Genomic DNA, 19,847 nt, shown 5'->3' with positions numbered 1-19,847 from the left:
AAAACATGTTGAGCACTTGTGAGATTATTATCATTCTGACAGCTTAACCTTTTCTGATAGTTAATCCTATATGATAGGACTAGAGATACAACAAATTTGTCCTTTAAATCAATATGCTCATGATATGTCCCAAACTCTGAAAGTATCTAATTTCAACCCTTCACGAGTGAAACCACATAGCTAGGACATCCTAATATTGGGGTGAAATCATGTATTGATTAGAGAGAATGAACACTTTGCTATGAGCTAGACATGTTTCTACCATAATAACTCTCAAGCTGCAATATCAGGCCACATCATGGGCAACTACAATATTAGGAACAAAGTGAGTTAGTCACTGAGGCATGATCTAGGTGGACATGAAAGTCATACTAATATGGGTGAACATATAGATCTTCCTGTGATGAATTTAAGAAAATCTCAAATTTCCCAGAAACTTTATGCGGACAAGTGAGCCCTTACAATTGACAGGTACACATATGATTGGTGCTGAGATATGCTCTCATGTTACTAGACAGTGAAAAAGGATTCATGATAATTTTCACAAAGGAGTAAAGTGACTATTCCAACCATAGGAGCCATATACACCGGAGAGAGAAAGAGTGACTCAAGAAGGAACTCAACACTAGGTTGCTTTACATTGGATTTGATACCACATAGATAAACTTTATGATTGTGCATGCATTAGCACAAGTGAGCAGATACTATCTATTTGAATCAAAACGTTCTGTAAGAAATTCATCAGGTATAGTCCCTTGTTGAGAATTTAGGGAAGCAAGTGGGAAGTATTAATCCTAGAGTTATAACTCAATTTCAAGGACATAATTATAGATCATAAGTCCACAGGAGGTTGTAAATAAGAGAATTTGTGATAGAGTGGCTTCACGAATAATGTGTCTCATTCAGAAATTAAGTACATGCAATGTTTTGTGATTCAACGTTTTGGTTAAGACCATATTTATATAGGCCTATTCAATATGGATTTACATATACAACAAGGAAAATAATGCGGTGTTTATAAGGATGTACTAAGGAGTGACTTACTTGATGACTTTAGATTGACAGGGCAGTACCTTAATTGAGGCCCCTCTATTCCACATCCAAAACATACATTAGTGCCATAGTGACATACCCCCGAATAACATCTCATACACATCACACAACGAGGATGGGGTCCGCTAAACTGACTCGCCCCACTTACCTAATATTTACCCTTTTGCATACATCATAAGCATTCCCCTTAGTCTTTCTCCATGCTTTCATGGCGGGAGTAACAATCTCTACAACAGCTCGTTGCATGGATCTTTGGAATTGCCCAAATCTACCACCCCAAACACGCTTCTGAGCATACTCACAACATGACGCCAAATGTTTATTCCCGCATATCGGGCAGATCGGGATGGGTGTATCCAACCTAGGGAATTTGTTCTTCTTTTGCCCCCTCTTTCCACAACCATAACATATTTCAAGAATCATCCAACATAAACCTGAGTGGCTATTATTTCATATCAAACATTCCGGTTTATTGGTACCAACAACCCTATTTCATTTCTTAGGTTTTCTCACCACATGATCTAGTAGTGTGGTGACATTAATAGGAACAGGGACACTTCCCCTAGTAACTGGTTCTTTCATTTCCTCCTTGTTGCCTTGAACCCGTGGGTCACTCATATGAAAAATGAGATATGACGAGGGAATTAGCTTCCTATCTTGAGTTCTATCACACGATCTAGAGTATCAAAGAAGTGTGAATTTCCTAAAGGTCCAAGTAGCCTCCTCATTATAGATGTGGTCGACAACACACCGATAAGAAGTACTCTACTAGACACGGCTCCGAGAAATCCTTGGACCCTTTAAAACCTTAGGCTCTGATACCAAGTTTGTCACGCCCCAAACTCGGGGAGCGGTACCGACACTCAACCGAGTGAAACCGACCGAGAAAGCCTGTTAGATATCCTTCTACCCAAACTTATCCATGAAAAAAGAGGAGATGCACTCCATTAATCAAACACTGAAAATATTTCATTAACAACTCCCATTTCATTTCCATTAGTAGCTTCATTCATAATTTCCAAAATATTATAAGTTTATAGATATAATGAAAAACGTGTTTGCCAAATAGCAACATTTCTAGTTCAATTCCCAATATCATACACCACCCAAAACCTGTCTACGGAGCCTCTAAGTACAGCAGAAGAGTAGTATGGAAGTGCCGGCAACAAGGCCCCGGCTATACCTTAAAATATAAAGTGTAACAGCAAGTGACATCGGGCCCGGAATAGAGTAGGGCTCACCAAAACCTGCTGAATAAGGAGTAACTGCTAACGAGGGCCAAAGTTGCCCGCTGCTGAATCACCTTCATCCATTGAAGATGCAGCGCCCCGGCAAAAGGGACGTTAGTACATATGTAATAGTACTAGTATGCAAAGCTAACTGTCCACTTTCAAAATAGAATGCCAATATAAGAAAGGGAAAACCATAAAAACAGCAAGTCACAATCAAACATATCCAAATGTCCAGTTAAAACATAACAATTTTTAAAATACGAAAATAATATATATTTTTGGTTGGGAGATCTTTAGCACCGATATACCGCTGTTCATAATACAATCGTTCACAATACCAATACCACCACACTTTTAGCATGGAGTCGGATCACGGCCCGATCGACTAGGCCATCTCATCTGAGACATCAACCACAATAACAATTTCAATTATAATTTCTAGCACAATCACCACCATGTGTGCGGCATGGTGTCCAATCACAACCCGATCAGCTAGGCCATCTCACCACAATGCCGTATGGATCAACATCATCCTTTTCTATCAATCATCTTATCCCAATTAAGGGGAATAATTTTATCACATCAATCTCATACCAAAGAAGGGGAATAATCACAATCCACTCCTACACCAGCACGTGTAGTTTCGAGGTTAGGTTATTTCAACCTACCCTACCTCGGTGACTATCGTTACTCCCAAGAGCATTTTTGATTTGCATACAAATGAGACAACAATACAAATGCATTTACCTCATAACCTTTCACACCATATATAGCCTCATTGGAATTTTCATCCACTTACAGCGTCATTATTTCATTTTCTCTCTTGGCCATACATATGATTTTTCATTCATGGCACAATGGCCGTATTTTATATTCCACACTTTCATTTCTTTCCTTTCATAGATCATCATCATAAATATTAACAAATAGAATATTCTGTAAATCACAACTTTAGGCTCATTAGTAATGAAGACTTTAAACACAATGGATTTCCTTCCAAGAAATGGAGTAAAATAATTGGCAATCGAAGCACAAGTTCAAATCATAAACATGTAACACACAATTTATTCTTGATATACTCTACCCCAAAAGGGGCAATACACCATTTCAACTCATGAATATATAAGAGCTCAAAACATATTGGAAATACTTACAAAGCATAGCATTAGTAAAAACAACCACATATGGGCATCACTTGAGTTCATAAGCTTTTAGGCAATTCTATTTTCAAAGTCGATTTTGGAACAGTTGTATCAAATCTCATTTCATAATCTTTCTCACATAATCTTGTTTCCATGGCACCATTGGCCACAAGTATAACTTTCACTCTTGGCACGTTGGCCACACTTTATACTCCAAATTCACTTATTTCACTTCCAGCCATCTTTATAGATTATCAACAATAAGACATTTTCAATTAAGACTTTAGGTACACATATGAGCTATTAAGAGTTTTAAGCATATTGAGATTTTCTCACACAATTTGGCATCATAACCTTCATTTGAAACACTACTCAAAGACATAACATTTTAATACACATATCATTCTTGAACGTATTCCCAAAGGATAACATAATGTGATAGGAACATTCGGAACACGTTTAGAATTCATAATGCCCGATACCTTGCTTATTTGGGACAATCAAATTTATAGGGAACAACTCGAAACATGAGAATAAGGAACTTGCGCCAACCATACTTGAGACTTACGGGAACATGATGTAATTCATTTCTAAAAGAGAAAGTTTAGCCAACATACCTCAAATTCATCCCTTAATGATACTACTACGATCCACCACACAAAGAAACTTCAATCTACAATAACAACATCCAATGCAACCAATATTAGTAATAACTTCCACAGTTTAGGCCCTTTAGGCATTTTATCAAACACCTAGTACGCATGAATCTTTACATCTCTTACCCATAGAATTAGTTCATCCAACTACTACCATTTACCAATAATTTATCCCACCGTCATTCTTAAACAATTCATAACTTCCAACATCACATACATGACCATCCATTCACACCCAACCAACAAAATTCCATCAAATAATCACCTTTCAATCTCTACAATGGTTATGTATTTAAATTGGGAATTTATGGCTTCCAATCACCATAACATAAGTTACAATAATTAATTCATACACATATTCCCATAATATATCCATACATGTAAGTCTAAGGGTGTAGGATTACCTTTTGGAAGAAATCTTACAAAACTGATGGAGGATTGAGTTAGTTTTAGGGTGGAATTAATGGAATAAAATACCAAATTAGTAGGGATTACTCACCTTGAATATGGGGGAGTTGGAGGTATTGATATAGTGGAGGAAAACTATCACGACCCAAACCGATGGGCCGCGACGGGTACCCGGTACCTTACTTAACCGAGTACCAATATAACGTATCTTTTAGTATCACACTATCCTAGATAACTGAGCCGGAGAGGCTGACGTGAGATAGGTATAATACAACATGTAATACTAACTTATACATAAGACATACAGGCCTCTAAGACCAGAATAACCATTCGTACACTGAACATAGGCTGACAAGGCCATACAATCTTTTACGTACATGACATCTGTTACGTACATGACATCTGAAAATACATAATTGTCATAAAGGTCGGGACAGAGCCCTGCCATACCAAACAATACACATCTAAATCATACTGACTAAACAAGCAAATCTGGAGCAAATGGAATGCACCAATATCTTCCGCTGAGCTGATCGCCTACTTAGAGGACTCTTGACCTGTCTATCGAGACCTGCGGGCATAAAATACAGCATCCCCAGGCAAAGGGACGTTAGTACAAATAATGTATCGAGTACGTAAGGAATGAAAATCAGTAAATAATAGACATGAGAGAAACATGGAGTAAAAGACTCAACATGTAAGTCTAAATAACTCTGTGAATCATTAATATTTATAATTCCATGCATATGCGTATAAATGTCATACCATGCATAGGTATATGCGTTCATAACATCATCAAGCCTCTTGTAACGACCCGACCAGTCGTTTTGAGCATTTACGCTCCTTTCAACTATTTGAAGTCTTGAATAACTTTCTACGAGGTATTATGACTTGTGTGAATTGTCGGATTTGGTTTTAAGGTATTTCGGAGTTAGCTTGGAAGGATGAATTTTCATGTTGGAAGCTTAGGTTGAAATAGTTGACGGATATTGACTTATGAGTAAACGACCTAGGAATTTAATTTTGATGATTCCAGTAGCTCTGTATGGTGATTTCGAACTTAGGAGCATGTCCGGAAAATTATTTGGAAGTCCGTAGTGGAATTAGGCTTGAAATGTCGAAAATTTAATTTTTGGAAAGTTTAATTGGGGGGTTGACTTTTTGATATCGAGGTCAAAATCTGATTCTGGAAATTTGAATAGCTTCGTTATGTCATTTATGACTTGTGTGCAAAATTTGAAGTCATTCCGGATTGATTTGATATGTTTCGGCACAAGATATAGAATTTTAAAGTTCAAAGTCCATAGATTTTGATTTGAGGTGCGGTTCATCGTTTTGATGTTGTTTGACATGATTTGAGGCCTCGAGTAGGTTCGTATTATGTTATGGGACTTGTTGGTATGTTCGGACGGGATCCCAAGGGGCTCAGATGAGTTTCGGATGGTTAACGGATCAAATTTGGACGTAAGGAAATACTGGGGCTGCTGCCTACTGGTGTGATTGCAGCTGCGAAGCTTTTGATCGCAAGTGCGAAGCCACATGTGTGCGAAATCAGTTTCAAAAGCGGCCAAGTATGGAACTGGGCAGTGCTCGCAGATGCGAGACCGCAGGTGCGGAGGTATTGGCGCAGATGCAGACTGGGGCTGGCGTGAGGCGACCGCAGGTGCGATGGGGAATGCGCATCTCCGAGCCTGCAGATGCGAGAAAGGCCCGCAGATGCGAGGTTTTAAAAGGCTGGTTATTTCCGTAGGCGCGCATTTTCGTCCGCAAAAGCATATGCGCAGGTGCGAGCCCAGGCACCGCAGGTGCGAAAATGCCTGGGCAATGTTAAAAACAAGGGTTCAAAGATGTTTTTCTCATTTTGGACATTCTGGAGCTACGTTTGGGCAATTTTGGAGAGGAAATTTTTCACACAACTTGTGATAAGTGTTCTTAACTCCCTTATGATTATATTCCATGATATAATCTTCAATTTTGGTGTAAGATTGTTGAATCTACAAGAGAAATAGAAGGAAATTTCTATAATGTCACAAAATGAATTTTTCAAGTTTGAATACTAATTTGGAGTCGGATTTGAGTGAAATTAGTATGGTTGAACTTGTAATTGGATGGGTTATCATATTTTGTAAGTTTCATCGGATTTCGAGACGTGGGCCCCACGGGTGATATTTGGGTCGTAATTTCGGATTTTATGGAAAATATTAGCATTTTGATGTGAAATTAATTCCTATAAATTGTGTGGACTGAATCAAATTAATTGTGGTAGATTCGAGCCATTCGGGAGTTGATACGCGCATAATGGGATTTCTGGAGCATTGTTTAGCTTGCTCGACATTGGATTCGGCTTGTTCGAGGTAAGTAACACTTCTAATCTTGGAGCTGAGGGTATGAACCCTAAATATATGTATTATGTGAATTATTGGGAAGTGACGCACATGCTAGGTGACGGGCGTGTGGGCGTGCACTATAGAAATTGTGACATAATTGTTTATGTGGAATTTTATAGTTAAATGATCTTGGCATTTTCCATGCGTTTTATGGGTTAAAGAAATTGAGCTGAAAAACATATTAAAAATTAGGTTGAGGCTATGTGCCAGTATTTTGGGACACGCAAAGGTCATATTGTTGTGAACTATTTATTTTAAATTGAAAATTCATACTCAGTCATATTTATTTCATTACATATCATATCTCAGTCTCTATTGTTATTCATTGATACATCATATCATCATTTTTGGGCTATTTTCATGACATTGTGAGCCCGAGAGACTGGAGAGATTGATAACTGAGTGAGGCCGAGGGCCTGATTGTGAGAATTATTATGGGATCGGGTTGCACACCGCAGCAGGCCATGTTGGCTTTATATAAATTATTACTATTTATGGGATCGGGCTGCACGCCGCAACATATTTGATATAGGCCGAGGGCCTGAGTGATTTATGCCATGATTTGGCTTGATATAGTGCTTGGGCTGAAGGAGCCCCTCTGGAATTTGTACACACCCCCAGTGAGCGCAGGTACCTACTGAGTGCGAGTGCCGAGTGCTGAGTGACTGAGAGGCATAAGTGATTATGAGATATGCCCGAGTGGCAAGAGTGATTATGAGGTATGTCTGAGTGGCAAGAGTGATTGTGAGGTATGCCCGAGTGGCACGAGTGATTGTTGGGTTTGCCCGAGGGGTTGTATGTAAGTGATGTTCTGCCCGAGGGGCTGTTTATGATTTTATCACTGATTTGAATCGCATTGGCATGCACACATGACATACAGGCATATAGATGTATTTTTCCTCATGCTGTACAACATCACATCATTCATGATTTCTCACACATTTTGACAGATGGGCATAGTGATGCATTTGTTTTACACGGGTTATCCGAAAGGAAAATAAAACATCTTATTTATTATTGAAAAGAGTTTGTGAGAAATTTATTATTTTCAAACTATTCATATTATAGGCAACTTCTGCAAACGATTTGGGTTTTCACTGATGTATTTGAAAGAAAGAACTACTATTTTTGAAATCATGATTTGGCTGAGTATTTTATCCCTGAGTTACTTCTGGTATTATTTGCTTTATGTTGTTATGGATTGTTGTGGACTATTGGTTTTGGACCCGACCTTGGTGGAAGCTCGTCACTACTTTCAACCTAAGGCTATGTTTATTACTTACTCAGTACATGTGGTCGGTTGTACTGATACTACACTTCTGCACATTGCGTGCAGATGTTGGCTGATGTTGTTGCTGTGCTCGAAGGTTGCGGGATTTGAAGATGTACCTGTGTTCCTGTTGTAGCTGCCTCTTGTTCATGGTAGCCTTAGATTTCTAAAGGCTCTGTTTATGTATTATTCAAATAGACTATGTATTTATTTCATTTCCGCTTTGTATACTCTATTCTTAGAAGCTCATGATTTGTACTACCAGTTCTTGGGTGATGTATAAGATTAAGATCTTTATTCACTTAAATTGCTTTAATAATTATTATTGGAATTGGACAGTTGGTAATTGGCTGACCTAACGGGTTGGGTTAGGTACCATCACGGCTAGTTGGATTTTGGGTCGTGACAAGGTGGTATCAGAGCTCTAGGTTCATAGGTTCTACAAGTCATGAGCAAGTGTCTAGTAGAGTCTTGCGGATCGGTATGATAACGTCCATACTTATCTTCGAGAGGCTACAGGGGCATTTAGGATATATACTTTCCATATTTCTTTCCTTATCGTGAGAGATTGATTTAGCTTGAGATATAAACTCTTTGAATTCCTTCCACGTATTCATATGCGTACATGAGTGCTCGGTATGAGCTGTGCATCGCCGGTTTTTGATTCTATGAATGAGGTTCGAGGTGAGTATTCTGTGTTTTGGTGATGGTCCAGTCTGGAGGACTTGAGGCCATGGTTAGACTGTAGCTTGAGCTCGGTAGCTTCGGTTGTAACTTGTACATTTGGACCCATATGTCCGATAATGTCCCTACGAGTGTAATTTGTGGCTCGATGAGCGATGGAATGGCTTTGTGGTGAGTATGGCGTAACTGTGGGAGGTGTTAAGACGATGTGGATGTTTTGAAGGATATTTCATGTTGTTAAATTTTGGGGCAAATTAAATTCTCATGTCTGTCAATGAGTTTGGACTCCAAAAGAGTAAGTGGTTGTACAGTAATGGTGGTTACGAATGGGTATTTTGAGGTTTATGGCTTGAGAAAGATAATCTTTGAAGAGACTTAGAGTCAGTAACCTTCTACTGGTTCTGGTACGATAGAGATGCATTTCGAGTTGATGCAGCAATTGGGCAGCAAAGTATGAGGGAAGACATGACGGGAAGCGTTTCGCGGTGGTTGTACTAGCGGGTCAAGTAGGAGATGATTTAACCGAAGTAAGGGCGGCAGATTAGCATATGAATTCACTGTTAGGGTAGTCGTGCGCCTTGAGAAAGTGTAGAATGGTTTGGAATCGTGTTAGTATGTGATTTGGCCTGCAGACTCTATTTGGAGTGATGGTTACTATACAAAGGAAGATTGAATATGGCAGAAATGAGTGTGTTTGAAATGAAGAGAGGCGTGAAGATCTGATTATCGTGTCAGGTGCAATATGACTTGAGTTAGGAAGATATTGTTGAACATACAGTTGATGTCAATAGAGAAAGTGCAGACTTATACAAATGGTGGGCGAGCATGAACTCAGGAGAATTTAAGGATTTCGTGGTCGTTGCACTCAGTACAATGTCATTGGGAGATGTCGGTAAGGAATTCCACAGGTGGGTTTTCTCCTGTGTGCAGCTAGCAGTGGCATGATGTTGATGAAGCTTTTGCGAGGAGTATTACTTGCTACCCGGTAGGAGGTCGCGTGTGTGATTGTGGATGGCGATTCAGAATGTTCATGAAAAGCCTAATAAAAGACTTCGAGAAGTCTGGCGGGTTAACAGTGCAAGATCTTGGTAGTTGAGAAGGAGAAATCCTTGCGAGTTCTAATTTTATATAATTGCAGCTTAAGGCTAAGTGGGGGAGTCTACTATCGACAAATGGATTGCACGGTTATGTGTCGTATTGGTTTCGGTTTGGGGTATACTGGTGAATCAGTTATGACTTGCAGAGGTCGAGATCAAGGATGACTCGAATAAGGAAATTCCTGGTTAAGGATTATATTGCACGTATGAGTAAATGAAATTCGCGGGATGAGTGAGTTGTTATTGGTGAATGATGTAGTGCGCACATAGTATGAATTTTGATATGTGGTGTTAAAGTAGAGTTACTTCTTTGAGTGTTGTGGTGCTAATGGGGCACGTGTCTTTTGGCCCATTTGGACGGTGCAATTAGATTTGAGCAAAGTGGATGACCCCCAAGAAAAAAACAATTCCAGTGGGTTTGAGAATTATATATAGTAATTGAGAATGTTTCCGGACTTGTGTATGGATAAAATCCGAGATTTGCGTTTGATGGTGCCTTGACTTGAGGAAATTCTATATGACTATGGATTCTACATCTTTGTATAAGGAAGGTAAGAAGAACAATTTCAAATTCACACAAGGTATTCTCAGAATGAGTGTTGTAGTTGTGGTATTTTTGAATGTGCTTAAGAAGAATACAGTTGCTTATGGGTCGTAGGGCATTGTGGTTCTATGCTAGGTTTGTGGGGTGAGCCGTGGCTAAAGATCGTGGCATTTAGCAAGGAGAAGTATTAATCTAAAGACATATTCAGAAGAAACTCGGAGAACATAAGACAAACGGGTAGTAGATTGGATCAATATGGTAATGGATATGATCGGTTCTTTGGATGCTTATGATATGGAGGTTTTCTACAGGTGCTTTGTGGAAATACACCTGGGCTTGGCGACCTGCGTGGCTTGGTTGATTTAGAGAGATTCAACTCTAATGGCCTGATTTTGTGCAAATAGATTCCAAAGCATTCTCGAGGTTTTCTACCACGGTTTGAGATGGGTATTTTCCTACCGGCCTGAGGAGCATATTGAGTATTGTGATTTTATACCAGATGGGATCAAATGGAATGCTTCTGGTTGATCAGATATGTATTTTACTTGTGACTCAGAATGATTATGAGGTTCTCGTATTTTTCAAATAATGGCATGATAGATGCGGTATGTTTTGTGGGATTAAGGTTGGCATGTGCAAAGTCACGGTTTAGCCTTGAAAGGGAGTTCATAAATTCTTAGAGGCATGAATAGTTTTCGATGTCTAGATGAATACTATTACTACTTGGTGTTATATGAGAAGGGGGCGAACTTCAGAAGGCGCATTGTATTTTGACTTATGGATGTATAAATTAGTATTGCGGCATTCACACAGTTGATAAAATGCTGATATTCAAATTTTGCCGAGTGGAGCGGAAGAATTGTTAAAGTATTTCTCGTGGGATGATCGTGTATGAGAGAGGTGTTAGGCATTCGGGCGGTGGAGATGGAATCAAATATGGTGATTCGCGTGCTCTATGGATTTGGAGATTTGGAGTTCTCAGGAGCGGATTGTTTCATAGTTGTGGACTGTGAAGTTGTGGCCGGAGCTAGCCAGATGATAGAATGTGTTATGATTCAGTCATTATGGATTTTTGGAAGAATTTTTATCTATTTTTGGGTAACCCAAGTTGATTTGGCGGTCCATTGGTAGGCCCAATTAAGATGTGTATTCTACACCAAGCCGGAATGGTTAGTTCCATACTGCTATTGTTGAGGGATGTGTCATCCGGTTGATGTTGAACTTATTCATGTTCTGAAATGATCTGTGATTACTCCTTTATGGTGCGAGTAGTTGTGATTCATTGGTTATATGCACATATGTTACGGTTCTATTTAAGCTTTATAGCGAAATTTGAGCGTATTTAGGTATTGTATGATCGATTGCGTAATGGTTAGGTTCTTTCAGGTTTTTGTGTGACATTTTTGTCATTTGCCGTTCTGTCGTTATTGAATTTTGAGCAGGATGACCCGAGGTATATGTTATGGACCAGCGGTTGGATGGGGTCACGCATTACAGCGGAGTCATATTAAGGTATGGACCTTGTATTAGAATCGGGTGATGGTTCTACAGTATATTCGGGAGTATAATATTGAAAGTCGGCTCAGAAAGCGATTATGGTTCAGGTTAGGGCGAGAGAGCTCCATGACTTGTTGATCTGGTAAGTGGTCATGAAATTTTGCATGTATATTTTATTATCAACAGTGTACGAAGGTTTTGGGATGAGGTTTGGTTCGATATGGGTTTAATACTAGTATTTGGTTGGTTTTGGAGTAGTCACAATGGTCAGGAATGGTGGTATTAGCATGCGAGTTCTGTAATATGTTAGGTGATTTTGTACGTGGTTATGGTTATGGTTATGGCTTGATACAGCTTGTTCAAACTCATACAGGGTGTAAATGTAAGATTCGTGTCTTGAAAGAAATTCTAAAGGTTGGAAATTAAATTCCAAGATTTATGGGCTAAAGTTAAATCAATGATTTCGGTTGTAATGTGTTGTCAAGCTCATATGGAATAGGGTGACGTGGGTTCACCCCCGGGTACGTGCGTGATAAGATAGAATAGTGATTTGGTGGCTTTAAACAACTCATGGCACGTTCAAAGATGAACGTATATTTAAGTGGGGGAAATTGTAACGACCCGACCGGTCATTTTGAGCATTTATGCTTCTTTCAACTATTTGAAGTCTTGAATAACTTTCTACGAGGTATTATGACTTGTGTAAATTGTCGGTTTTGGTTTTAAGGTATTTCAGAGTTAGCTTGGAAGGATGAATTTTCATGTTGGAAGCTTAAGTTGAAATAGTTGACCGGATATTGACTTATGAGTAAACGACCTCGAAATTTAATTTTGATGATTCCAATAGCTTTGTATGGTAATTTCGAACTTAGGAGCGTGTCCGAAAAAATATTTGGAAGTCCATAGTGGAATTAGGCTTGAAATGCCGAAAATGTAATTTATAGGAAGTTTGACCGGGGGTTGACTTTTTGATATCGAGGTCGAAATTTGATTCTGGAAATTTGAATAGCTTTGTTATGTCATTTATGACTTGTGTGCAAAATTTGAAGTCATTCCGGATTTATTTGATATGTTTCGGCACAAGATATAGAATTTGCAAGTTCAAAGTTCATAGATTTTGATTTGAGGTGCGATTCATCATTTTGATGTTGTTTGATATGATTTGAGGCCTCGAGTAGGTCTGTGTTATGTTATGGGACTTGTTGGTATTTTCAGACGGGGTCCCGAGGGGCTCGGATGAGTTTCGGATGGTTAACAGATCAAATTTGGACTTAAGGAAATGCTGGGGCTGCTGTCTACTGGTGTGATCTCACCTGCGAAGCTTTTGATCGCAGGTGCGAAGCCGCATGTACGCGAGATCAGTCGCAGAAGCGGCCAAGTGTGGAACTGGGCAGTGCTCGCAGATGCGAGGAATTTGCCGCATCTGCGAGGCCGCGGGTGCGGAGGTGTTGGCGCAGATGCGGACTAGGGCTGGCGTGAGGCGACCGCAGGTGCAAAGGGGAATGTGCATCTGCGAGCCCGTAGATTCGAGAAAGGGCCACAGATACGAGGTTTTGGAAGGCTGGCTGTCTCCGCAAGCGCGCATTTTCGTCAGCAAAAGAGGATGCGCAGGTGTGAGCCCAGGCACCACAGGTGCGGAAATGCCTGGGCAGTGTTAAAAATGAGGGTTCCGAGATTTGTTTCTCATTTTGGACATTTTGGAGCTCGGTTTGGGCGATTTTGGAGAGGAAATTTTCCACACAACTTGGGGTTAGTGTTCTTAACTCCCTTGTGATTATATTCCATGAATTAATCTTCAATTTTGGTGTAAGATTGTTGAATCTTCAAGAGAAATAGAAGGAAAATTCTATAATGTCACAAAATAAATTTTTCAAGTTTGAATACCGATTTGGAGTGGGATTTGAGTGAAATTAGTATGGTTGAACTTGTAATTGGATGGGTTGTCGTATTTTGTAAGTTTCGTAGGATTTCAAGACGTGGGCCCCACGGGTATTTTTGGGCCGGAATTTCGGATTTTGTAGAAAATATTAGCATTTTGATGTGGAATTAATTCCTATAAATTGTGTGGACTGAACAAATTAATTGTGGTAGATTCGAGCCGTTCGGGAGTTGATACGCGCATAATGGGATTTCTGGAGCATTGTTTAGCTTGCTCGACATTGAATTCGGCTTGTTCGAGGTAAGTAACTCTTCTAATCTTGGAGCTGAGGGTATGAACCCTGAATATATGTATTATGTGAATTGTTGGGAGGTGAGGCACATGCTAGGTGACGGGCGTGTGGGCATGCACTATAGAAATTGTGACATAATTGTTTATGTGGAATTTTATAGTTAAATGATCTTGGCATTTTCCATGCGTTTTATGGGTTAAAGAAATTGAGCTGAAAAACATATTAAAAATTATGTTGAGGCTATGTACCAGTATTTTGGGACCCGGAGAGGTCATATTATTGTGAATTATTTATTTTAAATTGAAAATTCATACTCAGTCATATTTATTTCATTACATATCATATCTCAGTCTCTGTTGTTATTCATTGATACATCATATCATCATTTTTGGGCTATTTTCATGACATTGTGAGCCCAAGAGATTGGAGAGATTGATGACTGAGTGAGGCCGAGGGCCTGATTGTGAGGATTATTATGGGATCGGGCTGCACGCCACAGCAGGCCATGTTGGCTTTATATATATTATTACTATTTATGGGATTGGGCTGCACGCCGCAGCATGTTTGATATAGGCCGAGGGCCTACGTGATGTATGCCATGATTTGGCTTGATATAGCACTTGGGCTGAAGGAGCCCCTTCGGAGTCTGTACACACCCCCAGTGAGTACAGGTACCTACTGAGTGCGAGTGCCGAGTGCCGAGTGCTGAGGTACTGGGAGGCATGAGTGATTGTGAGATATGCCCGAGTGTCAAGAGTGATTGTGAGGTATGCCCGAGTGGCAAGAGTGATTGTGAGGTATGCCCGAGTGGCACGAGTGACTGTGAGGTTTGCCCGAGGGGCTGTATATGAGTGATATTCTGCCCGAGGGGCTGTTTATGATTTTATCACTGAGTTGCATCGCATTGGCATGCACACATGACATACAGGCATAGAGATGTATTTTTCCTCATGCTGTACAACATCACATCATTCATGATTTCTCACACATTTTGACAGATGGGCATAGTGATGCATTTGTTTTACACGGGTTATCCGAAAGAAAAATACAACATCTTATTTATTATTGAAAATAGTTTGGGAGAAATTTATTATTTTCAAACTATTCATATTATAGGCAACTTCTGCAAACGATTTGGGTTTTCAGTGATGTATTTGAAAGAAAGAACTACTATTTTTGAAATCGTGATTTGGCTGAGTATTTTATACCTGAGTTACTTCTGGTATTATTTGCTTTATGTTGTTATGGATTGTTGTGGACTATTGGTTTTGGACCCGACCTTGGTGGAAGCTCGTCACTACTTTCAACCTAAGGCTAGGTTTGTTACTTACTCAGTACATGGGGTCGGTTGTACTGATACTACACTTCTGCACATTGCGTGCAGATGTTGGCTGATGTTGTTGCTGTGCTCGAAGGTTGCGGGATTTGAAGATGTACCTGCGTTCCTGTTGTAGCTGCCTCTTGTTCATGGTAGCCTTAGATTTATAAAAGCTTTGTTTATGTATTATTCAAACAGACTATGTATTTATTTCATTTCCTCTTTGTATACTCTATTCTTAGAAGCTCATGATTTGTACTACCAGTTCTTGGGAGATGTATAAGATTAAGATCTTTATTCACTTAAATTGCTTTAATAATTATTATTGGAATTGGACAGTTGGTAATTGACTTACCTAACGGGTTGGGTTAGGTGCCATCACGACTAGTTGGATTTTGGGTCGTGACACCTCTGAGGGCATCCCATCATATCATTTCGGCCATTGTGGGCAAATCATCAACGTATACCATCTGATCTGGTGGTGGTGCGTATATAACGCCATAACATTTTCTATATCCCATATACATATATATACATATATATTTGCGTATATAACGCCATCTGGTCACGGGTCAATGTGCATGTATAAATGCATGAAATGCATATGAAATACGTTAATAAAATCTCTCGGTACGTCATAAGACCATTATGCCTCTGATTAATATCATGAAATAAACTTTACCAACTTACGTATTTTTGAGACCCATGAACAGATGATAAAATAATATGACACAAGGGGAATCAAGAACATAAGCATCTCTAGTGTTTCAATGAATAGAGTCATTTATGGAAGTTGTGCATTTGCTCATTTCGTTCGTGTCGTATAGATCATGCCAAAAGAAAGAAGGGATAGCCTTAACATACCTGAGTCAATTCTCTTGACAATCCCTCTAACACATGTTAACTTCGACAAAACACGTGCCGGCAAGATCGGAGTAGGGAAAAATCCGTTGCTTAAAATACTAAAAATTCTCGTTTGATTCCTTGGAAGTGCTGTGAAATCTTGTATGAACAGTTGAAGATCCGTCTTTAGAATTTGCTATATGACTTGCATTTGAAGCTTAGGTTTTGTAACATACAAATATTTCTGCTTTGAATGCATATCATAATGGAATTGTGACTTGTGTCTTTTAATAATGGACATGACTCACGCTTTATGTGTCTATCCATTATTAAATGGAAATGACTCACTTTCTTTAAGAATTGCCACATAACTTAGTCACTTTTGAGTCATAATTCTTTGATTCTTTAGCTGCCACGTTACTACACTTTCAACTTATCCAAATTTGCACCCCTTCTCCTTAATCAATTTATTAATCCCCCACTAATTCAATAATTAACTAATTATCCACATAATTAGGAATTATCTCAAATTACTTAAAATACTACTCACTTTTAACACACTTTCCACACCTTTCTATTATGGCCATGTGATACCTTGTATGACACTAGTCCATAAATACAGGGTATTGTAGCTTGGACCGTATTTTATCTCAAAATGTCAAACTTCGACGAAAATTTATTTTTTTCGATTTGCTTACCCTCTCACCTTCACAAATTTACTCATCATTTGTTTGAAGTAGCATAATGCTTATAATCTCCAAATAATCTCATTCTCGACCTTACGTTGATTAGCTTGCGATGAAACTTTAACGTACGAAAATACGGGATGTAATATCTTATTTTTCGAGCTTCCATCAATTTACTTATGGCGTACTTTCATGTACGAAAACATGGGATGTAACATCATTCCCCCCTTTGGAACATTAGTCCTCGAATGTTGACTGATGTACTTATCCTTTTCATAACCTATGGAAATTCCAAAGGCCAAGGCATTCCCCCATTTAGGTCTCTTTCTCACAGCATGACTTGTGGTTGGAATCCTTTCAATCTCGTAACTCTTGCTACCTTCTGTCATGCAGCCTATACGACTTTGTCCTTATATGTGAGCCTATGCGACTCTTCCCTTCAGCTTTTAGCCAATCTTTAGGCCTCACTTTGGGAACATATACAGAACTTGATAAGATGTCCCTTTGGGCATCTATAGGTGTACTGAAGTTTTTTGCTCGGTGCTTTATCGAACATACGAATATTGCTTTATCTTATTTCATAGACCTGGCTATCTATCCACTTGATTTTACTACATCTAGGTAGGTCATAATATACCATAACTCTTACCTTGGTTTTATTATTATCGAGGTCTGCTACCCAATTCCAGTTTACTCTCTCGCTTCTTATCATAGATGTATAAATCCAAGTCCTTCAATGCTTCCTTATTATTGTTCATCTAAAGGATTGAATCCTTATCTCCTCTCATACGTTGGAGCTTTATCCATATATTGTCGATTCACCTTAACGTTGATCCATAATATATCACTAATAACTTGACCTCTTATGTAACACTGCCGCTAGGACTCAAATCTCATCGGGGACATCTGAAGTAATTAGACTGATCCACCTAGGGGAGATACTATACTTCCATAACCGTATTTTATAGCATCCCAATGTGATTCACTTATGTGGGTATTTTAATCATGTACAATTCATGAAATCATTACTCCATCGAAGGCCCAAATATCATCCTTCATCTATCTTAATTACACCTTCATCCTACTACCAGGGTAGCATTCCTCCTCTAAATGCTACTAGTCTTAGACTCATTTGAGTTCATTCAGGCAATACTGAGATTTTAATAACTTAGAGAAACCATCAGCTCTCTTATTTTCATGGGCTTAATCCTGAGGACTTATCCATTCTCATCACCTTCTCACTCGCCCTTTCTTATCCTTACTCCTATTTTCCTAAAACCTTGTCGCTTTACCATACTTCAGCTTGTGACCTACACATATTCATTTATACTACTCGCAAATTTTCTTCAAATTGCTTGCACCATAGATTTTCTTATGTTATTCTGGAACATCAAGCGAGACATCACATCGTCTCAAACTCTTCTTTTACTCTCTTAACTAGACCTCTCGATTGTTACATCCCGTAATTTAATATTAGAATTAGTCGTAGTAATCCATATGAGTTAGAAGGGATTAAGACCATTCATGAGATTATAGAGGAATTGTGACTATGTTATTGTAAGACTCCGTAAGTTTAACAACATTGAAACCGTTAGATATTATGTTAATGTGGTATTTTCTTTTAAGTGGAGTATTTTAGTAAAAGTTTTATAAATATAATTTTGGATAGTTACCATTATTACTGTTTTTGAATATGGTAAATTATACACATAATATAAGAAATTTTATGAGATTTTTTTTATTGTAAATATAGAAATTATTTTCTCACAAGAAAAGAAGGTTATCTTTTTACCATTTTAAGAATTAAGTTTACGAGAATTTTTAGTCTTTATATGAGATTAGGAAAATTATAAGTTGAGAAAATATATGTATTTTTACATGGATGTTTTGATAAAAATAAAAGTGTAGGTATTTATTTTATGTGGTACCACATGCCTATGATAGTATGATGAATAAAGTGTATTAAAAATAAGTAGAATTTTAAATAATTTGAGATAATTTTTAATTGTGCGAGTAATTGATTAATTACCGGGTAGCGGGATATTACCTAATTAATTAATTGATTATAGGATAAGATTAGAATCCCCACCCCACCCCCACGTGGAAGCAAGTGGAGTAAGACATAGGTGACTCTTACCTTTAGACAAATCAATTAGTAGGCACCTGGATATCAACCTTAAGACATTTACACGTGAAAAGTGAAATGATTTTGGTTTATCTCTAACTTATCTTCAAGGTTATCAAATTCATTTGTTGCAAGGGATTTCCATATTCTTTTTGTAAGTAAGACACTTACGGTGGAAAGTCTCAAACATGATTTTACAAAGTGGCTCTTGTTTCATATATCTTGTTTCATATGACTCTTCTACAAAGTGAGATAGATTGACGTGATTTTGCTTGTCAAACAATTTCATACGAAATTATACTGCGTAATAGTAACAGAATTTTACGATTCTAAGGGAGTACGTATAATCTTTCTCAAGAGAATCGGCTCAGGTATGTTAAGGCTATCCCTTCTTTCTTTTGGCATGATCCATGTAATGATACGTAAACGTAATGCTATTCCATAAGTGGTTCTACTCTTAGCAGTTAAGGATGTCTATGTTATTCATTCCCGTAAATTGATATTCAAGCATGTCTAAATATGTATCTAGTTCTCTATTGAGGTATTTGATAAATATGTTAATATTAATAGTATTGTGATATACGCATCTTCATTTACCACTGAGCTATGGCCGGTTGGGCAGTTATACATCTACTACCGAGCTACGGCCGGTCGGGCAGTTACCACCGGTTGGGCAGTTATGTATTATTATTTACCACAGGTTGGGCAAATGGTGGAGCAGTAAGACAAAAGGC

The 19,847-nt window shown here is 38.6% G+C and overlaps 1 pseudogene; it reads left to right on the top strand.

Moving 5' to 3' along the window:
• LOC138897997 (phosphatidylglycerophosphate phosphatase PTPMT2-like) overlaps positions 1 to 19,847 on the top strand; it is a 75,978-nt pseudogene that overhangs the window by 15,224 nt on the left and 40,907 nt on the right.

The sequence above is a fragment of the Nicotiana tomentosiformis genome, chromosome 8 (genome assembly GCF_000390325.3).
Source record: "Nicotiana tomentosiformis chromosome 8, ASM39032v3, whole genome shotgun sequence".
Taxonomy (NCBI): domain Eukaryota; kingdom Viridiplantae; phylum Streptophyta; class Magnoliopsida; order Solanales; family Solanaceae; genus Nicotiana; species Nicotiana tomentosiformis.
The sequence above is the reverse complement of the archived record's forward strand: the minus strand, read 5'-3'. Positions and strand labels throughout refer to the sequence as shown.